This window comes from Carlito syrichta, unplaced genomic scaffold (assembly GCF_000164805.1).
Source record: "Carlito syrichta isolate Samal-C Ts95f unplaced genomic scaffold, Tarsius_syrichta-2.0.1 Scaffold316281, whole genome shotgun sequence".
NCBI classification, from domain to species: domain Eukaryota; kingdom Metazoa; phylum Chordata; class Mammalia; order Primates; family Tarsiidae; genus Carlito; species Carlito syrichta.
In genome coordinates this window covers 424,778-447,554 of record NW_007260377.1, presented here as the reverse complement: position 1 = coordinate 447,554, position 22,777 = coordinate 424,778, and positions in this window count along the sequence as shown.

The following is a 22,777-nucleotide window of genomic DNA, read 5'->3' as shown; positions in this document are numbered from 1 at the left end:
AGCCCAGGGAAGGAGGGACCTCGGTCTGAGAGAAAGTCCTGGAACCCAGGAGGGAAGGAGAGAAGCTGGAGCACGGCGGGGGAGCGCGCTCTTCCCTGATGAGCTGCAAACGTTTCTCTCCTTTCAGGGAAAGGAGTGGGGTTCCTGCCGATCCAGCTCCAGGCAAGTCGCCTCTGGCATCCCGGGAGCTGCAGGAAAGGCGGCAACGTGAGCCCCCCCGCCACGCCCTCCCGCCTCCCCTGGCCTCCCTCCCCTCGCCCAGGATCCTCCTGCCAAAAAGGTGGAACACTCTCTCCTCTTGCACGGGGAGGCCTGGGGGAGAAGAGTGAGCTCAGGGGGCCTTGGAGAGCCTGGTGATCCTCCCTGGGGGACAGGCAGGAAGCAGAGGTTGAAGAGGACAGATATGTCCTTATTCCAGGGGCCTGGAGAGGAGGAGGAGGAGGAGAAGTCAGACCTGGAAAAGGTGGAGAGGGGTTGGGCAGGACCCTCAGTCAGCAGAGCCCACCGGATCCAAGACAGGATAGAAGCACCCACCTAACCTAAAGAGAAGAAAAGGAGGTGTTCAGAGGCCAGGAAAGGGACCAACGCAGATGTCCGGCCTGTACCCAGCACCCTGCCAGGGACTGTCAGGGAAAGAAAAGAAATCTAAAAGGAGTTGCTTCCCATGAATGCAGTGTGGCCCTAAATTCCTCCTAAGAAAATCTACCTGTAGGATGGCAGGCTCACTATTAGGGTTATGGGCTCCACAGAAGCCCAAACCTCACCATCACACAATGTACCCATATAACAGATCTGCACATGGACCTCCTGCACCTGAAATTTAAAAAAAGACAAAACAAAAAAACAAAACAACTAACACAGATTCTAGGAATTCCTCACTGCCTATCCCTCATTCCTAGGGTGGCTTCGGCAGTTTGCAGTGAACAGACACCAATTCATACATGGAGATTTACTACTTTTTTTACTTTACTTTTCAATATATGTTGACATCGATCCAAGGACTCGTCACATGATGACTTCAGGTAGCACCTTTTTTGTCACACCCAAAGCCCACTGATTAGATTACAAAAACAAACAAATGTATCCCAAACCTGTCCCCAGAATATCTCATTATCCCTGTCAACCATGTACCATCCACCTAGTCAGCTGAACTGGAAGCTCAAGCCAGCTTTGCCTTCTGCTGCTCCTTCTTGTCCTCCTCATAGTCAACTGGTTACCATGTCTATTAGATCTTGATGCCTAAGAATCTTTGGGCCCAGCAGCTTCTTCCCACCGCTTCTCTGCCTGCAGGAGCATGGATATGTCTTACCTTCTGCCAGCTCTTCCTCCACCAGTTCTGTCTTCATTCATCCCCTCCCCACCTCACCAGTCCATCTCTAAAACCTAGAGGACTGTTATTGTCTTCAAATCAAGTCTGAAGCTCTCTGTGGATGGCCCATACCATGCCTTGTGTTTCTGAGCCTGTCCCAGGTATCTTGGTTTTGCTAATCTTTCCTTTGTTAGAGACACTGTTTCACTCTGTCGGCTGGAGTGCAGTGGTGTGATCATAGCTCACTGCAGCCTCAAACTCCTGGACTCAAGTGATCCTTCTGCTTCAGCCTCCTGAGTAACTGGGACTACACATGCATGCACCCACATCCAGATAATTTATTTAATTTATTTTTTGTAGAAATGGAGTCTTGGTATGCTGCCCAGACTGGTCCCAAACTCTTGGGTTCAAATGATCTTCCCACCTCAGCCTCATAAGTAGCTGGGACCCTAGGAGTGTGTCACCACACCCAGATGATGATTTTGACTTTTTGTAGAGATGAGGTCTTGGTCTCAAGTTCCTGGGCTCAAGTGATCCTCCTGCCTCAGCCTCCCAAGGTGTTGGGATTATACACATTAGCCACTGTGCCTGGTCTACTTTTTATGCCATGGTAGCTTCTTGAGATCTGTGGAGTTGCACAGAACTCAGTTTATATGAGGTGTTCCACTGAATGAATGAATAAATAAATATGTGAATGAATGAGGTACAATTCTATGAATAAATGTCTAGATTTTCCTGCAGTAAAGAGCTCTGTTTAAGCAGCTTATCCAGAATTTTTTTCTTGGAATACTTAATAAATCATATCCACAAATACCTCCTAAGACTTGTGCTACATGAATGACTTTCACTCCAAACATCATTTATGAGTGTGGATGAAGGCATAGATTTGCAGAAATGATATGGATAACTCAAACATAATGACTTTAATTCCTCTTCTGTGTTAAGCAAATAAAATATCAAGTCAATTAATTTATCTCTACTTTGAAATTTTCACACATGACATGAGGGGGAGGGAAGAGTGGGAAGAAGCTGCATGTGGGTGCTGAGTTTTAGCTTGGGATGATAGAAATGTTTTGGAACTTGACAGATGGGATGGTCACACAACATTGTGCAATGCACAAAATACCTCTCAATTGTTACTTTAAAATGGTTTATTGTATAATGTGGATTTCACCTCAATAAATTTTTTTATCTTTCTAATACATATTTTTTATTTTAAAATTGTGGGGTACAATTAAGGGTTAGGTATACAAATGTGCATTGTACCTTTGTTGATGAGGTGTGCCCCCCCGTCCCCAGACAGATATCGACTACCGTTAATCCCACCTCCCTTCCCCTCCCTGCTCCTCCCCATAGTTTCCCGCCACTGTCAATCCTTTTCTTATAGTATTACAATAGTTGTTCAAGGTCCACTTATGAGTGAGAACACGTGATACTCAGATCTTTGTTTCTGTGAGAGATCACTCAGTAATTTTTTTTAAATATCACACGTGCCAAAAAAAATGTAGATTGGAAAAAAATCACAGTACTTCATTTGTACAATAAATACATGAGTAAAGTATGTATTACTGAATCTAATCATTCAGTAATTTTTTAAAAATCAATATTTTGATGTATTTTGTCTTTTCATTTTTACAATTGTCCTGCCAATGGTTGCCTGCTTGCTGGACCATTTGCTCCTGGGGGAGGAATCCTATTTCATGAATCATCGAACCCCTTGAAGCTCCAACAGAGCTCTTGGAGTACAGGAGGCTTGGAGGACATGTCAATTCAATTAAATTTGTTTGTTTGCTGATAATAATGATTGGGTGAGGGGCAGTTTGGTCCTTGTTGCTACATAACATGCTTTGAGTAACAGGATCATGCTGAGCTCAGTAATCACAAGAGGTCAGAGCCTTCCCGGAAGCCAAATGAGGGGAACCTGAAGTGTTGCAACATGCAGCATGGGGCACCAAGTGAGTTTTATCAGCTATGGCGTTTCCTTGTTTCTGTGTTGAGAGGCACTTAGTTCCCTGCCTGAACCAGAATTGACAATATGCATTCACGGTCAAGGATGGCCCTTGTCATTCAGATACAGAGGATGTCTGAGAGCATTAAAAATGGCTCCTTTTTTTCTAAGAAGGCTGATGGCACCATTTACATGGGCAGCCAGTGTTGTCTGCTGAGAAACCCCTGCGGCAGGCTGACAGTATGCAGCTTTTTTTTTTTTATTTTTATTTTTTTTAGATTCAAGGAGTACATGTGTAGGCTTGTTGCTGGGACATGTCACGTGACGTTGAGGTTTAGGCTTCTGTTAAACCCATCACCCAAAGAGTGAGCATGGTGCCCTACAGGCAGTTTTTCAGTCCTTCCCCTCCCTCCCTCCCCACTTTAAGGGATCCCAAGTGTATGTTGTTCTGTCCTTATGTCCACGTGTACCCAGTGTTTAGCTCCCACATATAAGTGACAACATGTGGTATTTAGTTTTCTGTTTCAGCATTAATTTGCTGAGGATAACGACCTCCATCTGGATCCATTTTGCTGCAAGCAACATAATCTTGCTCTTTTTTATGGCTGTGTAATATTCCATGGTGTTCATGGACCACATTTGCTTTATCCAGTTCACCATGGATGGGCCGCTGAATGGGTTCCATGTGTTTGCCGTTCTGGATAGTGCTGCCTGCAGCTTCTGAAAGACAGTGCATGATTGAGAAGTGTCTTCTCTTTACATTGACCATTCCCCCCAGACCTGTGAGTGCAGAAGGAAATCCTAACAGATATGCCAGGTCATTTCCCGTTTCCAACCCTGACTTGTGACCATTGCCTAATTTCCCTCTAGGAATGTGGAGATAGTGAACGCTTTGCAGCTCAGGACTCCTGACAGACCCTGACTGTGGGAGGCATCATCTTTCTGCCTGGTCTGCACCATCATACACTTCCTGAAATCTGCTCTCCTTGTGAATTGAGTAGAGCTTCTTTTAGCCAACAGTAGGGCAAGAGGTAGTTGAGTCACACAGACAGCAGGCTCACACCACCCATTCCTCATGCCTGTTCTTTTTTGGCTGGGTGGCCTAGGAAACAGTATACATATTTCATTATTATTATTATTATTATTATTATTATTATTATTATATTTTTAGGTACAAGATCTTGCTCCACTATTCAGGTTGGAGTGCAGTGGTGCAATTATAGCTCACTGCAGTCTCCAACTCCTGTCCTTAAGCAGTCCTTCCACCTCAGCCTCCCTAGTACCTCAAACTACAGGCACACACCATCACATGTGGCTAATTTTTTAATTATTATTTTAGAGATACAATTTCTCTATGTTTTCCAGGGTAGTCTCGAACTCCCAACCTCAAGCAATCCTCCTGCCTTGACTTCCCAAAGTGTTGGGATTATAGGCGTAAGCCACTGCATCCAGCTAATTTTTATTTTTGTAGAAACAAGGTCTTGCTATGTCAGCAGGCTGGTCTCAAACTCCCAGCCTCAATCAATCCTCCTGCCTCAGCCTCCCAAAGTGCTGGGATTACAGGTGTGAGTCACTGCACCCAGCCAGTTCACCCTTCCTAAAACCAGCTTTCTCCAGGGGAAAATGAGGATGATTTTACCTTTTGTGGCAGCTGTAGACAGAAAACAACCCTGTGTAGAGAGCCCTGAATATGGTACCTGCACCACATCTGTAGTTAATACATAGAACCCAGCAAAACTACCATCATTTATTTTCACTTTATGGCCTGTCTTTCATCTTCTTACCCAACTTTTACTTCCAGGCAGAGTCTCCGGGGGTGCATTGGCTGCTTCTTGCATGAGTTCCAAAGGGCCCTGACTTCAGTGTGAGAGTCTAATATTCTGAAGGACTCCTTGGAACACCGTGTAATTTTCTTAACAGGGATTGTAAAAGGAACTTTTTTGAGTCATGTGACTGCATGCCCCGCTGCTTCCAGCCTCTATAATCAGAGAAAGGGTTGACCCCAAATACGCTAGCATAAGTGGAAGAAAAAAAGTCTATACAGGAAATCTCCACTCCGAGTTCACGAGCTTGCATAGCTTGGAAATCCCAGGGGTGGACTCACAGCTAGGGGGGATGTATCTTGACTTGAGCAGAAACAGACTTTCAGGAATGTTCCGTGGGAAACTTGCCCTGGTCTGTCTAGGGTAAACCTTAAATGATAACACAGGCTACTGACAATCTCCATGAAGACAAGAGAGTGTTTTTGTTTGGCTTTGTGCGTCCATAGCCAAGTGGGTAGAAGTCTTCCATCCGGTTGCATGGACCAAAACACTTTCAGATTTCCTTAGGAGCGCATTTTAAAAATAGAATGGCAGTGTGGAAAATGAGTAAATAAATAAAAGGTATGTGTCAAAGGAACTACCGTGGTTTCCTGAGCATGGTTGGGTCATCTCTGCAAATTAGACAGGAGAAGATTATGCTTCTGTCGAACCCATCACCCAAAGAGTGAACAGGTACCCAGCAGGTAGTTTTGGGGCAGCGGGCTATAGAGAAAATGAGGTGCGTGGATGTGACCTCAGTGTGACTCCCCATGGACAGGCATGCTTATCAGGATTTTGGGGCATAATAGAAGCCATTTCTCCCTCATTGGCTCTTATAGGAGCCAGTAGCATTGAGAACAATGGAAGTGGCAAACATATGGCTCTTTGCATCTCCGAAGTTTCACTTGGCAGCAAATGAACTATAAGAGCTGAAATCGTGGCATTTGATTCCCCTTCTCCCTGCAGACCCAATGGGCCAATGAATTTCAGACAGAAGTAGACCAGGGGACGTCAGCAAAAATATGAAGGAATCCTTTCTAAGACCTCAACTCTGGATGATGATTTGGCATAAACCAAGACCCATCTCACTTTTCAAAATACAAATTACAAGCAATGGCTTACACCTGTGATCCCAGTGCTTTGGGAGCCCAAAGCTGGAGGTTTGCTTGGGGACAGGAGTTTGAGACCAGCCTGGGCAGCATAGCAAGACCTCATCTCCACAAAAAAATAATAATAATGATAATTAGCTGGGTGTGGTGACACATGCCTGTAATCCTAGCGCTTTGAGAGGCCAAGGAGGGAGAATTGCTTGAAGCCAGAAGTTTGAGAACAGCCTGGGCAACATAGCAAGACCTCATTTCTATGAAATAATAAAAAAGAATAATGATGATAATAATAATAATTAGCCAGGTGTGGTGGCACATGCCTGTAATCCCAGTACTTTGGGAGACTGAAGCAAGAGGATCTCTTAAGGCCAGGTGTTTGAGACCAGCCTGAGAAACATAGCAAGACCTCATCTCTACAAAAATTAAAAAATTAGCCAGGACGTGGTGGCACACACCTGTAGTCTCAGCTACTCGAGAGACTGAGCCCAGGATGTCAAGTCATGATGGTGCCACTGCACTCCAGCCCGGGCAACATAATGAGACCCTAAATTAAAAGAAAAAGAGTTATTCTTAAAATAGAGAAGAAGAAATATGTCCACAGTGACCCTTGATCCTCTCTGCATACGCATGATAGTGAAATGTACTGAGATTTACCCTATTATAAATACAGGTGTATGTTTGTAAGTAGATAGGCTTAGAGATTCAAGGAAACTCAAGCAAAATTCAAAGGAGTTCTAAAGCATCTCAAAGAAGTATCAAAACATGTTGGAACATGATATTGAGAGATATAAATAGAATTCACTTATGAATTAAATGAAAGAAACACATGTCTCAAAATGGCTGAGAAAATTAAACTTCTAAACATTGCTTTGAATACCTTCCAAAGAAGAAAAAGGCAAAGGAAATATTTAGCTTAAACAAAAACTGTGTGGTTTGGTAATGATTCTTAATTAGCCTTGGAGTTTGGATACAATCTGTATGTTTCCTGTGGCTGCCATAACAAATTTTCTCAAACAACATGACTTAAAAAAACAGAAATGTGTCATCTCACAGTCCTGGAGGCCAGAAGGCTGAGGTCAAGGTGTCTCAGGGTCAGCTCCATCCGGAGGCTCTAGGGAAGGATCCTTCCAGCCTCTTCTAGCTCCTGGGGCCTCCAGGAATCCCTGGGCTTGTGGTCACATCACCCTAGGTTCTGTCTCTGTCTTCATGTGGCCTTCTTTCTGTGTCTGTGTCTCTGTTTCTGTCTCCTATGAGGACACTGGTCATGGAATTTAGGGCCACCCAATCCAGGATGGTCTCATCTCGAGATCCTCCCATCTACAGAGACCCTCTTTTCATTTTTTTTTTGAGTTGGAGTTTCACTCTGTCGCCCAGACTGGAGTGCAGTGGCCACTCCCGGCCACGCAGACTCGACGTGCTGGGCTTCGGTGATCCCTCTGCCTCAGCCTCCGAGTAGCCAGAATTACAGGCACGCGCTACTATGCCCAGCTAATTTTGATTTATTGTAGAGATGAGGTCTCGCCAAGTTGCCCAGCCGGGTCTCGAACCCGCGGGCTCAGGCAATCCATTCACTTCGGCCTCCCAAAGTACAGGATTACAAGCTGAGCCACCAAGTCCAGCGGAGATCCTATTTTCAAGTAAGGTCCCATCACAGGTTCTGGGGTCAGGACATGAGCATATCTTTTGGGTCACCATTCACCCCACTGCAGTTGTGTCCAGCTCCTTCTGGAGGCTCCAGGAGAGGACCCTTCCCACCTCTTCCAGCTCCTGGGGGCTCCAGGCATCCCTGGACTTGTGCCTCCATCTCCACATGGCCTCCTCCTCTGTGTCTCTGTCTCCCCTTCTGTCTCTTAGAAGAACACTTGTCATTGGATTTAGGGTGTGGCTTACTGCTGAATGACCTCATCATAATGGATTATATCTGCAAAGACCTTATTTCTAAATGAGATCTCATTCTGATATGACAGATGGACACACGTTGTGTAGGGACACTCTTCAACCCAGTACCGTAGTACCTTCGTCTGTTTGTGTTGCTGTAGAGGAATGCCTGAGGCTGGGCAATTTATAAAGAAAAGAGGTATGTGGCTCATGGTTCTGCAGGCTGTACAAGAAGCATGGCATCAGCATCTGTTTCTAGTAAGGACTTCAAGCTGCTTCCACTCATGGCAGAAGGGGAGCCGGTTTTTACAAAATTACATGGGGATAGTGGAGGTCGGAGAGGGAGGGAGGGAGGAAGGAAGGGAGGGAGGGAAAAAGGAAAGGAGGGAGGGGAGAGGGAGGGAAGGAGACTGAGAAAGAGAGAGACAGAGTAAGACAACAGGGAGACAGAAAAAAAGAAGAGTCAGACAAAGAGAGAGGAGAGAGACAGAGAGAGAGAGTGAGAGAGACACACAGGAAGGGAAAGAGACAGAGGGAGAGCTAGAGAGAGCTAGAGAAAGAGCTAGGGAGAGGGAGAGAGAGAAATAGAGAAAGAGATAGAGAAGGAAAAAGAGAGAGGGAGGGAAAGTGAGAGATAGGGATATAGAGAGATAGAGGGATACACACACACACACACACACACACACACACACACACACACACCTATAGATAGATAAACAGAGAGGTAGAGAGCTAAAGAGATATATGGAAACAGAAACAAAAAAGGAGATAGAGAGACAAATAGAGATATCTCTCTCCCCATTCTCTCCTTCCCCAGCCCCTAGCACCCACCATTTGACCTTCTCTCTCAATGAATTTAGCTATTCTGATTACTTCACATAAATAACAACAGGTACCGTTTGTCTTTCTTCTTGCCTGGCTTGTTTCACTCAGAATAATGTCCTCAAGGTTCATCCTTGTAGTACATTATGTCAGAATGTTCTTCCTTTTTAAGGATGAGTAAAATTCCTGTTTGTAATGTACCCCATTTTCTTTGTCTGTTCATCTGTTGTTGGACACTCGGCTTCCTTCCACCTTTTGGTTACTGTGAATAGTGCTTCTATGACCATGAGTGTGCAACCTACTACTCAAGTATTTCAAGAAAAATAAAAAGCCAGGCACACATTAGATACATCCCATAAAGAAAAGAGGAAGGAGGATACATTTATCTACAATGAAAAAAAAAGAAAGGAAAAAAACTCTTACCAGCTTTTGACTTATTTTTAAAATCAGAAAGCCACGCTAGATCAACAGAAACCGAGCAGAATTTTCAAACATTTGAAAGAACATTACTTATGACAAGTCTTCCTGGAATTATGGACATGTGTGATTGCCAAAATTTATGTTTCAAACACAGTTTCTGGAAAAGTACATTGTCAAGAATATACTCTTGCAAGAAAACAAACAAACAAACAAACAAAACCTAGTCACATGGAATAAAAGTCTGGGGAGAACAAAAAAACACGGAATAAAAGAAGCAGTATCAATAATCAAGAGTGCATTAAGAGTGTTCCCCACGCAAGAAAGAAATCCCTGCAGCTTAGAATGGACGGACGAGGACTCCACAGAGAACATCTTGTCTGCGTTGCATGTTTGGAAGGAAGTGAAGGTGACATGTCTCTTCCTGATGGATGTGGGATAGATGAAAAGCAATTAAAAACTTCAAGAAAACAAAAGCTGGGCAGAAATGCTGTGAAACTTACAGGTTGATTTTAGCTGATTCATTATACTTCTTTGGAAAATGGAAGTCCATGAATCACAGAGTTACTTTCAGTGATGGATCAACCAGCTGTTCCTGTCATGGATGCATGACCAGGGACTCGACTCCTGGGTTGAATGTGTGAAAGTTGAGAGGGAGAGTCATCCCTTCACCCATCATCAAAACCAGTACTCCACCGATAAGGTGATATATCTCTCTAGCTATATATTATATATATAATAAATACAATATATTATTATTATTATTATTATTATTATTATTATTAAAAATGGAAGAACCGACAGACGGAGCTGGGTTTCACTTTGTTTTTATTATAGTGCTGTGTTGTATTATTAATAAAAGACATACTCACCCATGAGTTTTGGTTTTGATTCTTTTTTCTGAAAATGATTGGTCATTGTTTATGACCAGTGTTTTCTCATTTATTTCTCAGGCATAATCATTACAAAGACAAGCATTGGCATTAATGTTTATGCTTTTGTTACTTAAAATATTTCAAATGGCACGCATCCATATATACATGTTTTGGCTATATGTAAAAATACACAAGGAAGTTAAAAGAAATTACTAAAGGTCACTCTTAAAGTTTATTTCTAGAAGAAAAGAGAGGCAGTAGATATAAAAGCTTAGTGTTTGCATTTTTTTGTACTCTATACATTATTAGTTTTATACCAAGAAGGGGGATTTGTTTGTTTTAGAAGGAATGCTTTCTGATTTTTATTTAAAAAAGACCACTGATGTTTTATTGCCTTGATGTTTAAACTTAAAGCCATTAAGAAATAAGAGGTTAACCTAGTTAAACTTCTAAAAGACCCACGGCACATACTGCTTTTCATCTTCTGTTTTTTTTTCTTTTAATTTGGAACAACCTTTTAATAGAAAATATTACTCATTTAAAAGAAATGTGTCTGGAGTGTAGTAATTCCTTGAGTTTCACTTTCTATTTTGAGGTAAAATTCTTATAACATAGAAATGACTATTTTAAGCATTTTAAAGTGTACAATTAAGTGGCATTTAGTGCATTCACAACATTGTACAATTAACACCAGTTTAGTTCCTAAACATTTTCCAAAAGGAAATCACATGCTGCCTTCTTGCCGGCCCCTGGTAACCACTAATCTGTTTTCTTTCTCTATAGATTTGTCTTTTCTTGAAATTAAATGCACATGGAATTACCTAATATTTTTTTGTTTTGCAACTGACTATTTTTACCAGTCATAATGTTCTCAAGGTTTATCCATGTTGCAGCAGGGATTAGGACTTCATTTCTTTTCATGGCTGAATAATATTCTGTTGTGTGGATTGAACACATTTTGTTTATTCTTCCATCCTTGGATGGATAGGTAAACTTAAGTGCAATGCTCTTTAGAAAATAACCAGGTATGTCAGCCTCCATCTTTGATCCAAGTGAAAGAGGCATGGAGGCTATACATCAAGAAACAACCACTTGTGAATACAAATTGTGGAACATCCAAAAGCCACTCAACAACCACACACCTTGGATTTCTTCGGGTACAGGTGAGTTTTGTAGCCTCTAATTCCTGGGCTCAAAAGAAATTCCCACCTCAGCCTCCTGAGTATCTGGGACCACAGGCATGTACTACCATGCCTGGCTAATTTTTTTTAATTTCTCTCTCTCTCTCTCTCTCTCTCTCTTTTTGTAGAGACAGTTCTCGCCATGTTACCCATGCTGATCTTGAAATCCTGGCTTCAAGAAATCCTGCCATCCGGGCCTCCCAAAGCACTGGGATTACAGATGTGAGCTACTACTTCTGTTCTCTACCTGTAACTTGCTTCAATACAACTATATTTAAAAAGAAATGACAAAGTATGTTCACTATGAAAACTGCTACCTGTAACCTAGAAAGAGCTGTACCATATTTTAGCAGTTTCCAAGTTAAACAACAGAAAATAAAACTCAAAGCCATTTATTTGCCTGAGTTTTATATCATATGTTAGTGGAAAAGGATATTTTAAACCTGTCTGTGCCTGTCGAAGATATGAATAGAGCAACGGATCCCATCTCGAGGTGGGTACATACTCAAATAACTATGCACTTATCACAAAAACAAAACACATAAGACCCCTCTTATCTGCAGCTTTGCTATCTGCAGTTTGGATGATGGTGGACCAGTGTTGTTCTTAACTTCACCACAGAAAGGAATTTCAGAGCAAGTCCAAAGGAAAATTCAAAGGAAATTTTAATAAAGTAAAAGAAATAAGACAGTCCCATTCCTGTACAGGGGACTTGTTTTTAAATGATTACTTTTAGCATATTTATAAAATGTGTTGCATGTAACATGTTCCGGGAAGGTTGTCAATTAGCAATTTCTGTCTGCAATTGCTGCTTGAGAATAAAGCAGCATTGTTACTGTTTAGGGGAGTTTATCCTATAAGGGCATATGGTTGCATATTCATTAAAAGTTGTCACATATAGCATGTTCTGGGAAGGTTGTCCATGCATGCACAAAGAGTTAACACATCTAGACATACATCACATGTAACATTAGCATCTTAAATCTTCACTCGTATGTATGTTTTTTAATTATTAAAACGAGCAAAAGCTCATGGTGAGGCACCATTTAAGGTAGTGTGCATGTGTCCCATTTGGGACTTTCTCTCTGGGTCCATCTTTTTTTTCAACAGGATGCCATATTCCCCAGGTGACCACAACATAAGCATCAGGCAAGTCTCCTGGCTCTTGTGACCATAGGTGTATCTTCCAAGCTTCCTTGTCCAGAACAGATGCAGGATCGCCCTGTGCTATGTACCTTGCCTCAGTTACATTTACCCATGGTCAGTGGAGGTCTAAAAATATTACACAGAAAATTCTAGAAAAAAATGCATCAGTTTTATCTTGCATGCTGTTCGGAATAGCATTGTGAAACCTCACAACTTTGAGCTTCATCCCACCTGGGAAGTGAATTCTGTCTTTGTCTTGTGCTCCCCACTGTCTACACTGCCTGCTTACTCATCACTTGGAAGCATTGTTTGCTATCAGATGACTGTCGATATGTGGCAGTGCTTGTGTTCAAATCACCTTTATTTTGCTAAATAGTGACTTCTGTAGGGATGCTGGCAACTTGGATATGCCAAAGAGAGCCTCTTCTGTGCTTGTTTCCAGTGAAGAGTGAATATTCTCAACTTCAAAAAAGCAAAAAGAAGGAAGACTTAGTTTGCTGAATTGTAGAGTAATGATGGATCTTATGCCTGAGAAATTGTGAAGAAGAAAAAAGAAATCTATGTTAGATTTTTGTTGAAACTGCAAAAGTTATGGCCACCTTGCATGATTCATGTTTAATGCAGATGTAAAAGGTTTGAAATGTGTGGGCAGAAGACATGAACAGAAATGTGTTTCGATGGGCGGCAGTTGGGTTCAATACTATCTAAAGTTATAGACATCTACTAGGGGTCTTGAATGTATATCCTCCAGGATAAGGGGATTCTGCTATAGACAGGAAACTTAATTCAACCTAGAACTCATTTCTAGACCCAAAAGAACTTTGTGCTATCTGCCTGGAATATTTGCTTATGTATCCAAAGCCAGGTACTAGGTGAATTACCATGATGCTGTGGTTTGTTTATTTATTTTATTTACTTATTTTTGAGTCAGAGCCTTACTCTTTCACGCAAGCTAGAGTGCGGTGGCATGATCATAGCTCACCATAGCCTCAACCTCCTTGGCTCAGGTGATCCTTCCGCTTCAGCCTCCCTAGTAGCTGGGACTACAGGCATGCACCACCACACCCAGCTGATTTTTTAATTTATTGTAGGGACGAGGTCTTGCCATGTTGCCCAGGCTGTTCTTGAACTCCTGGGTTCAAGCGATCCTCCTGCCTCAGCCTCCCAATGTGCTGGAACTACAGGTGTGTGTCACCATGCCTGACTAATTTCTTGATTTATTGTAGAGGTGATGTCTTGTCATGTTGCCCAGGCTGATCTTGAACTCCTGGGTTCAGGAAATTCTCTCACCTTAGCCTCACTAGCAGCTGGGACTATAAGAGCATGCTCTCACAGCTGGCTAATTTTTTGATTAATTGTAGAGATGAGGTCTTACCATGTTGCTCAGGCTGGTTTTGAACTTCTGGACTCCATCAATCCTCCTGTCTTGGCCTCTCATGGTGCTGGGATAAAGGCATGAGCCACTGCTCCCAGCCGACGCTGTGATTTATTATAAGAAATGATATATTTGGTCTTCATACAGGCTCCTGGTACATGTTCCTAACACCCTTGGGATCTCTGAAGTGCTCAGTGTCTTTTTTGTACAATAATGGTGACAGGAGGCTGGAGCTCCAGAGTATCCTCAGGATGGGGTCTGATTGCCAGAGAAATTAACCATATGATTGATTAGAGGGTTGAACTCTTCAGTTCCTGACCTTGAGAAAGAGAGAGGCTGAAGGTTGAGTTGATCACAGTTTGCCAATGATGTGATCAGTCATGCCTACTTAATGAAGATTCTACAAAATCCCAAAAGAACAGTGTTCAGAGAGCTTCTAAGTTGTTTGGAGAGTGGGGTTCAGAGAGGGCATGAAAGAGCCACACCCCTTCTCACCTCATCCCCTCTGTGTCTCTTCATGTGCCTATTCATCTGAAGTCTTTCAAATATCCCTGTAATAAATTGGCAGTAGTAAGTGTTCCCTTGAGTTTTGTGAGCTGTTCTAGACAATGAATAGTAGCATAGAAGGGGGTCGTGAGAACTTTTGCTTTATAGTTGATCAGAACCATGGATATAACACCTGTGATTGGCATCTGAAGTGGGGACCAGTCTTGCAGGACTGAACCCTTTCTCTCCAGGGTCTGTGCTGGCTCTAGTTAATGTTAGAATTAAACCTCAATTGCAGGGCACCCAACTGGTGTCCATTAAAGAACTCATGCATGGGCAAAAAGAAAAAAAATCCACACATGTGGTGTCAGAAGGGTTGTACTAAGTTTGTGAGAGTCCAAAAAGTGGTTTGATTTTTTTCTTCTCAAACAGTTGTCAACATCACAACAATGACGGATCACAGCACCAAGAGGCTATCCTCCCAGCAACTTTCAGAAGATAATCAGGTACAGGAACACCATTGGGCAGAGATAATCTATGAGCAGATTGTTTTAGACTTTGTGCTTCCCCAAGATGCAGTGTTCATTCCTGGAAGGGACTCTGGGAGCTCATCAGTAAAGTGTCTGAAACCATCACCTTTGCTGTTCTCCTGAAGCGACTGAACCCTCCACATTCTCAAGCATGTGGTGGGAACTTGATGAAAACCCAAGGGTATGATGAAAACTCATATGGAAAATATTTGCACAGCAAGCATGGACCCCTCATTTTATTAACTTTCAGCATCGTCTGCCGGGTGCAGTGGCTCATGCCTGTAATCCCAACACTTTGGAAGCCTGAGGCAGGAGGATTCCTTGCGCCCAGGAATTCAAGACCAGTCTGCGCCACATAGCAAGACCTCATCTCTACCAAACATCCCCCCCCCAACAAAAACAAAGAAAACAAAACAAAACAAAAAATCTTCTCAGCATAGTCTACATTTTCTGGGTGAGTAAGTTAATGTAGCTATATATTATTCCTCTGTTTATGTATACATCCATCCATATGCCTATCAGTCTATAAATTGTCCATCTATGGATATACATCTAATACCTATCAATTATTTAATTAACATTTATCTATAAATTATTCATCATTTACCCATCTATCACCTATATTACCGATGTATCTTTCATCTATGTTTATCTATCTACTATTTATACTTGAGATAAGTGGAAAAGAAATTTTTCACTGATTTGATAAAAATATAGCCTTCTTCAAAAGTTAACTTGAAATTGTGGGTATAATTATTTTCTTAAATATAAATAATAAAATTATCTTCTGAATTCTTTTAAAAGTGACTTTATTCTAACCCTTTCACTTCTTTTTTTTAATCTTGGAAAACATTTAGCATTTTTCTATAACACTTTATAGGAATTTTTGCATGCATATCAGTCTGGCTTTTTGTTATTTTTGTTGTCGCTCATGTGACATTGTTGAGTTATTGAAGAACAAAAGTGCTTGTCTTATTCTCATTTTAGATGCCTCATATAATTCTTGAGACTTGATTAATTTATGAACACAGTCTTGGAGGAGTCTAGAGTGGGGGTCAGTCTCAAGTTCCTCTTGACATCAACTCTTCAAAGTTCTTACACCCTCCTGTTCTCAGAGTGAAAAACCAAGGAAGAAGGCTGTTTAAAAAAAATTTTTTAAAGACTTAAAAACCCTTGTACCATTTGAGTACTGTGTTTGGCAGGAAATAATGGTGTTCCAACCAGAGAACCATTTGTTTCTCTCTCACGTTCACGAATTCTGCAGGTGGGAAGTCGGAGGCTGGTGTTCTGGGATGTCGGCAAGTGACTCCCATATTAAGGTTTGACAGACACTGCTGAGTCTTCTGGCATCCTGTGTGTTTCCCAGACATAAATCAGGAAACAGGAGGAAAGGAGAAAAAACAAACCAAACAAAACCTTCCCTGGGAGCTCCTAGCACCATTGAACTTATGATGAGCTTATTGGAAGAATGCTTGGATATTTCTGTCAAGCACATCCCAGAGAGAAAGAGAGAGAGAGAGAGAGAGAGATTCTGCTGTAGCAAATTAGCACAAGCCTAGTGGATTAAAATGACACGCATTTGTTGTCTTATAGTTCTGGAGGTCATATGTCTACAATGAAGATGTGGGCAGGTCTGTGTTCCCTCTGGAGGCTCTGTAGGGGAGGACCCATTTCCTTTGCTTTTTCAGCTTCTGGAGGAGGCCAGATTCCTTACCTCCTGGTCCCTTCCTCCATTTGCAAAGCCAGCAGTGTGCCATCTGCCAACCCTTGTCTCTCTTACTCTGACCCTCCTGTCTTCCTCTCGTAAAGACCCATGATGACATCCAGCCCCACTCGAATAGTTTAGGGCTATCACTAATATCAGGATATTTCATCACATCCACCAAGTCTTTTTTGCCATGTAACATAGCATATTCCTGAGTTCTGGGGATTAGGATGTGGGCATCTCTGTGGCCTGTCTCTAGCCTACCATACCCAGTCAAGAAGAAGGGAGAATGAGTGTCATAAAGATGTCTGACCATGTCAGCCACAGTGCTGTAAATTGAAAACTGGTAATTAGCTTTATCTGAATCCATAGGCCTACAAATTTACTCAGCCACAATCGGTCTGTAACCTCTGAGTACTAAATTTTATTGTAGCTGCTTAACATGGTCACATTATTGCCACTAAAAGACGCAATTAGCCATGATTTTGTTTCATAGTGAAGTGAGCCACAAATCAAAGTGCACTGAAACACTGTTTTGAGCCATGATTGAGCCTCCTCCAGAAGCTGAAAAAGCAAAGGAAATGGGTCCTCCCCTACAGAGCCTTCAGAGGGAACACAGACCTGTTCACACCTTCATTGTAGACATATGATCATGCCACTGTTCTCTAACCTGGAGGACAGAGTGAGACTCTCCCTCAAAAATAAAAATAAAAAACATACTGGGTATGTAAAACATACTCTGCCCATCCTAGAAAAAAGTACCTATCCTTGAAAAAAAACCATCCTTCCTAGAAGAAAAGCATCCATCGTAAGAAAAAAACTGCACATCTCAGAAAAAAAATGCATGGGGAATAAGTGAATTAGAATCTTTAAATACAAGACCTGCACTTGAAATAAACCACCCACAGTCAGCCCTGAATTGTTTCCAGGTATCTAAGAGGAGCTGACTTTGTTTACTTGGCAGAATACTCTGTATCCTTCAGTGACTCACTGCCTGCTGATGTTATATAACAGTTTGCAATAGAGACTAAACATTTCAGAATCGTGAAGTAAGCAAAATGCAAAGAACATGTTCGTACAGACACATTTAACGTGGGAGTCAGAGCACCTCAAAAACACCTGGAAAATGGTGCCTTTCTTTTTTAGAACATTAATTGCAAATAAAGACACAGTGGCAACCATAGAGTATAACTCTGATGGAGGGAAAGTGAACGCTCTGGGATAATAGTCTGATGATGTGGCACTGTATCAATCTTTATTCATTAGGAGGGCTATGAATGGCATAAAATATGGCCAATGTGCTTAGATCAGATCTAACAAACAATGGAGACAGCATAGCAGATATCAGTGCACTAGTTGTTTTTTCAGCTCAAGACTTCCTTCCATCATTTATTTCCTATCAAAATTTGGAATCAATTAAAGAACAATAAGAGAACATTTTGTTGTTGTTGTTTTTAGTGATGAGGGCTTGCTATGTTGCCCAGGCTGGTCTCCTCCAATCCGGGCTCAAGCAATCATCCCATCTCAGCCTACCAATGCACTGAGATTATAGGCGGAGGTCACTGTGCCCGGCCCAATTAGAGGACATTTTTATTTTTAATTAATTTATTTTTTATTTTAGATTCAGAGGGTGCACATGCATGTTCGCTACATGGACGTATTGCATGGTGGTGGGGATTGAGTCTCAGATGGCCCATTCCCCAGATAGTGAACATTGTGCCCCGTAGCGAGTTTCTGAAACCTAGCCCCTCTCCCCTGTTCAAAACACTTTCAAAAGTAATAAAATGCAATGTCTGCAGTTTCCTATTTGGTTGCATATCACCATATGGATGATGGTGAATTCCATAACATTTCTGCCAAGGGCCTGCCTAACCTGTAGTGGCAGGGCGTTAAATCTCGATTGTTATAGGAGAAAGTGTGTTTTATATTCAATAAGCTCTGTTGAGTGAATTTTTCCTTTTATGGAGGAAAAAAATCATCTCTGAGTAGCTTTTGTGGATCCTAGGAACAACCCAAGGGCAACGTAGGATGTCTGTCACATCTAGACTACTGCATGGCAGCCCTTCAAAACTTACATGCACATGTACCAAAACAAACAAACAAACAAAAAACACTGTGCTTCTTGTTTTTGTTTTATGTAAGATAAATATCTGTTCATGCATGTTGAGCTTAACAGTCTGCTCTAGTCTGAAAGTTTAAGTCCCTGCCAAAATTCCTATGTTGAAATCCTCATTCCCAAGGTGATAGTATTGGGAAGTGAGGCCTTTGGGGGGTGATGAAGTCATGAGGGTGGAGCCTCATGCATGGGGTGCCTGACCTTATAGAAGGAACCCCAGAGAGCCCCCAGTCCCTCCTACCACATGAAGGCACAATGAGAATGTGCCGTCTGAAAACCAGGAAGAGAGTCCTCACCAGACACAAAATCTGCCACACCTTGACCTTGGACTTCAGCCTTCAGAGCTGTGAGACATAAATGTGTACCGTTTATAAAGCCTCCAGTCTTGGGTATTTTGTTACAGCAGCACAAGTAGACCGATACCCCATTCTGAAACACAAGCAAAAGGTGTGTATTGACTGAAAGTTTATGTCTCCCCAAAATTCCTATGTTGAATTCTTACCCCCAAAGTGATTGTGTCAGGTGGTAGAGACTTTGGGAGGCAATGAGATCATGAGGGTTGGGTCTCTATAATGGGATTTGTAACCTTATAAGAAGAGAGAACCCAGCGTTCTCTCTTCGCCATGTGAGGGCGCAGCGAGAAGGTGGCTGTCTGCACACCAGAAGAAAGTCCTCATCAGACACAGAATCTACATACCTTGACCTTGATCTTCAACCTTCACAGATGTGAGACATAAATATCTGTTTTTTATAAGCTGCCCAGTCTGTGGGATTTTGTTATAGCAGCACAAGTGGACTAAGATACCTTCCTGAAACATGAGGGTTCCAGCCCAGCAAATGGGGAAAGGTGTGTGTTGACTGAATGTCTATGTCCTTCCAAAATTCCTATGTTGAATCCTCACTCCCAAGGTGATGGTGTCAGGAGGTAGGGTCTTTGGAAGAAGATGAGATCATAAGGGTTGGGTCCCTATAATGGGATTTGTGTCCTCATGTGAAAAGGAAGAGACGCCAGAGCGCTCTCTCTCTCTCTCTCTCTCTCTCTCTCTCTCTCTCTCTCTCTCTCTCCACCATGTGCAAAACAGGAAAAGAGTTTTCTCCAGACATGGAATCTATACACTTTGACCTTGTTTCTAAACTACCCAGTCTATGGGATTCTGTTATGGCAGCATGAATGAACAAAGAAGAGATTGTTATAGCACTTGTCCACATCCCTTCAAAATATAGCTCTCAGAGTCCTGGTGGTAGGAAAGCATGTTGGTGTCTACACTTTGACTGATTAGAACTGAATGTCCCAATATGCTGTTCTGTTTGAGCAGGTATATCTTAGTCTTGGTTTACATTAAACCAGTTGTAGATATTCATGAACAGTTTCAGAGTCACTCAGTGATCTCTTCCCATCAAGTATCCTATAGGGTAGGTCTGTCTGATCCATGGCCCATGTGTTTCATGCAGCCTAGGACAGGCTAGTCATGTGGCCCCACAAAATCTTTTACCATTACATGTTTTCAGCATTTATTTTCTCCGTGACCCCGCACATAATTCCAGTTTTGAAGTTCACAATCACTCCTAATTCATGACATCACTTTTTGACTATTTTCAATTATGAAGCCCACAGACAGCAAGACTCAAACAAACATTGATGGCAAGCACCTTGAGAACTCACTAAGAATTGTGACCTCTTCCACTGAACCAGAAATGGATAGATTAGTTTTTCAAAAACAAGATCAAGTTCCCCACTGGTTTTATATTGTTCTCATTTTTCTAAACTAAACTTTATGTTGTAGATGCTACAAAAATACAATGAATCTATTTCCAAAAACACTGTGCATAATATAAATAATAAAATAAAATATAAATAAATATAAATAACAAATATTTTAAAATAAGTCTGATGATATTTATACACCAATTATACTCCATAATGTATGTGTTGCCCAAGAAAATTGCTCTTTACTCCATATGGCCCAGAGAAGCCAAAAGGTTGGGCATCCCTGCTGTTGAGGGAGTCAGAACATCTGGTTTATCCAGGTGCATCCAATATCATCACAGGGTCCTTACAAAAAAATAGGTGAGAGATTCAAAGTCAAAGGAAGGAGATTTGTCGCAGGAAACAGAGGGAGGCGTGATGCACTTGGAATTTGGAAATGAATGCCAAGTTATTTATTCAAATATCACCACCTCAGAGAGTCTTCCTTCCCTTTCCAAAATAACCTTATCCTTCCTCTTTGCCCTGATTTACTTTTGGAAACAGTCATCCGTGTGTGAATTTAGTGTTTATTGTACAGCACCAGACTCTCTCACTAGAGCATAAACTCAGTGAGGCCTCACTCACAACTGTATCTAGGTCACCACCTGGAGTCACTTATTGAATGAAGGAATGGGCTTGACTGGATCTACATTTAGAGGGAAGATTGGTACATAGGTGTACAAGGGGACACACCAAAAATCCCATAATTTATTTATAAAATGTGTGTATTTATTCTTACATGTTTAAACTTCAGCCACCTTCAAATTACTCTCCATCTGATGCAATACACCTATCAAGATGCTTTTCCCACTGCTCAAAACAGTTTTTTAACTCATTCGTGTTGATGCCTTCTAGGGCTTCTACGGTTTTTAGTTTCACTTATTCCACATCGGCAAAATGTTTCCCTTTGAGGATTTCTTTCATCTGGGGAAACAACAACAAAAAAAGTTGCTCAATGTACCAGCTAGCATTGTTGTGAGATGCTGTGTTTGGCTTCGGAGAATTTTTTTGGAGAGTCCTTCAGTGCATTTGCTTATTTCATAATGGGTATTGACGAGCGCACCTGCCCACACCACACTGCGTGTTTAGCAGTTTTTGACCAAAATGGCATGATTCCCATGCCCCACCCTCCCTATTCACCCTAACTCACCCTGAGAAAATATTTTTTTTGGTTTCCCCAGATGAAAAAAGTTCCCCAAGGGAAACTTTTTGCGGGTGTGGAAGAGATGAAACAAAACACAGCAGAAGCACTCTAAGGCATCAACAGGATGAGTACAAAAACTGTTTTGAGCAGTGGAGAAAGCATCTCGATAGGTGTATTGCATCAAACGGAGAGTGACTTTGGAGGTGACTGGGGTTTAAACATGTAAGAATAAATACATAGCTTTTTATAAATAAATTCTGGGTGTTTGGGGGTCCGCTCTTGTGCTACACAGTTTGAAGACCTGGAAACAGTTGAGGGGATATGTCATGTAACACTGCATCTTACATGCAGAATGGTATAAAGGAAAGATTTGAAATTGTTTCAGGTGAGCATTTTCCAACTGGCAATAGGAATTGTATCGACTCTTCTACTGAGAAATATTACGGGGAGAAGAGAAACAGAAGTCAAAGGAATATGTTCTTCTCTATTGGAAGAACTCTTTGAGAAGTATTCATAGAAGACCTCTGAGAGTCCCAAGGCCAAAGACACACAGGATATAGATTTGTCAGTGGACCTGTATTGTGATGAAATGAGACCATTTCCATCAAATTGTTCCGTGCTGAAGCATGGGTACAGTGGCTTATGTCTGTAATCCCAGCACTCTGGGAAGCCGAGGAGGGAGGATCACTTGAGCCCAGGAGTTCAAGACCAGCCTGGACAACATAGTGATACCTCATCTCTACAAAAGATCAAAAAATTAGCCAGGCATGATTGCACACGATTGTAGCCCCAGCTACTCAGGAGGCTGAGGTAGGAGGATCACCTGAGCCCAGGAGGTTGAGGTTGTAGTGAGCTGTGATTGTGCCACTACACTCCAGCCTGGGTGACAGAGTGAGACAAACAAAAAACAAATTGCTCAGTGTCCAATTTGAGGACAGTGTGTGGATAAACCAGCCATGACTGTTCCAGACTTTCTGTTTTTTGTTGTGTTTTGTTTTTTATTTTTAAAATGTGGGGTACAATTCAGGGTTAGATATACAAATGGTCATTATGTAGGTACCCTTGTTGATGAGGTGTGCCCTCCCCCTCCCCTGATAGTTTCCCACTACTGCCAATCCCTTTTTTTATAGTATTATGAAAATTGTTCAAGGTCCGCTTATGAGTGAGAACATGTGGTACTCACTTTTTTG